The 1,744-nt window shown below is 38.0% G+C and overlaps 1 non-coding gene across 1 annotated transcript; it reads right to left on the reverse strand.

The window, feature by feature from the left end:
* Positions 1 to 463: 463 nt before the first annotated feature.
* Positions 464 to 582, reverse strand: LOC145399899 (5S ribosomal RNA). Its single transcript, XR_013897349.1, has one exon. It is a non-coding gene; the product is annotated as a 5S ribosomal RNA (ribosomal RNA).
* Positions 583 to 1,744: the final 1,162 nt, after the last annotated feature.

Consider the following 1,744-nt stretch of genomic DNA (forward strand, 5'->3'; position numbering starts at 1 on the left):
TACTGAATAATGTAGTTGCATTTATCTACAATCCATTTAATAAAAAAATGACACTTTTAGCTATACTAGAAATTTTTTTATGGTATATCTGGAGGGGTATAACAATAGTCGTTCATCACGCATGCGCCCCATTGCTTTGAGTGAACTGTTTCCTGTCATTCTTCATTCTCGCTCTGCCCAGGACCTCAGGCTGCCCACATTCCTCACTCAGTGATTTGTGCGGCATCGAAAAATGGTTACAATCATTTCATTCCCCTGCCCTAATTTTTAACTGTATTGTTATGAAACTGATGCATGTTACAAATGAATAAATTATATTCCTCATGGATGAAAATAATTTATTCATTCATTCATTGCCAGACGCCATATATCCCAAACTGGGTGGCCATGGTATTAGAGTTAATTTTTTTACTGGGAGGCACTAATCCTCCACCAACCCCACTTGACACGTAGGAAGAAATTAAGCCAACAGCATCTGGTGTTCCCAGGCGGTCACCCATCCAAGTACTAACCAGACCCAACGTTGCTTAACTTCGCTGATCGGACGGGAAGCGGTGTACTCAATGTGGTATGGCCGTTGGCATGAAAATAATAATAAAAGATATTAAAACACCATACTTTATCGTTCAGTAATGTATTCATTTACCCACTGACATACATACAATACTCACACACTGTATTTTTTCACAACAACAAATTGTTGTGAAAAAATACAGCTTGTGTGAGTACTGTATATGTGAGAAATATTTAAATTATACAAGTCGGTATCCTCAGTTGGTCACCAAGATGCAAGAAATTTCTAATATTTTCTAGTAAACAAATCGTAAGTCCTCACTCGACACCAAAATTTGTCCTTAAATAAATTCACATAAGTCTCTTAGGTTTAAGTATACCGTAACTTATACCTGAACTCACCTAATTATTACTTTCCTATCTCCTAGCTAATTCTCCATTGAATTGGCCAATTCGTAAAGGTTACTTAGCAAGGGAGTGTGGGACAGGAGATGACAACAAGCCTGCTTTTCTATCGGTTGCTTGGGCATTCTTGAGGTGTGTATGTACAAACATGCTAGCTCGACGATGTCTAGGAGCAGAGTGATACAAAATGGCTGGGTTCTTCTCCCTCATCGGATTTGAAAATGCCAACTATTATTTACTTACAATGCTAAATACAGTTAGCTTACATCATGATATATACAGGGCAAATCAAACAAATTAATCTTGGTTTTAATTAAACTAAAGCCGAACCAAATATTCCCTTTATATGAATATGTTAAATCTACATCTGCTTTTACATGAGGGCCATTTCATATTCAGAAACATCATCTAATGTGCAGACGCAGTTAGGTCAGTGGAAATTCACAGGTAATTACATGTATTTACAATATAGTTGTCCACGAGGGTTAACACAGTAGCAATTAACTGAACAATAATAAGAATTATTAAAGATAACGTAATTTCTGGGTTGTAAAAACTGCCTCAATAGTTGTTAATGATCTCAGGTTTTCCTCTGCTTTCTAACCAGGGATAACTATCTTAAAAAGTTGAGAGTGCAACTGCTCTAAGGGAAAATATTTTCCACAGTTTTGGGGCTGGACGAAAAATGATAGGCTGTATCATGTAATGCGACCCTTAGCCAGGAGTTCCCAGCATAGTTCTCGAGAACCCTGTGCTGCAGCCCTTCTAGGTCACGCATCCTGGCCCGTTTGATCTCCACCATCTCCTGTATTTGGGGAAACCATTA

Source organism: Coenobita brevimanus, chromosome 50 (genome assembly GCF_032717465.1).
Source record: "Coenobita brevimanus isolate Jiangsu-jjx chromosome 50, ASM3271746v2, whole genome shotgun sequence".
In the NCBI taxonomy this organism is placed as follows: domain Eukaryota; kingdom Metazoa; phylum Arthropoda; class Malacostraca; order Decapoda; family Coenobitidae; genus Coenobita; species Coenobita brevimanus.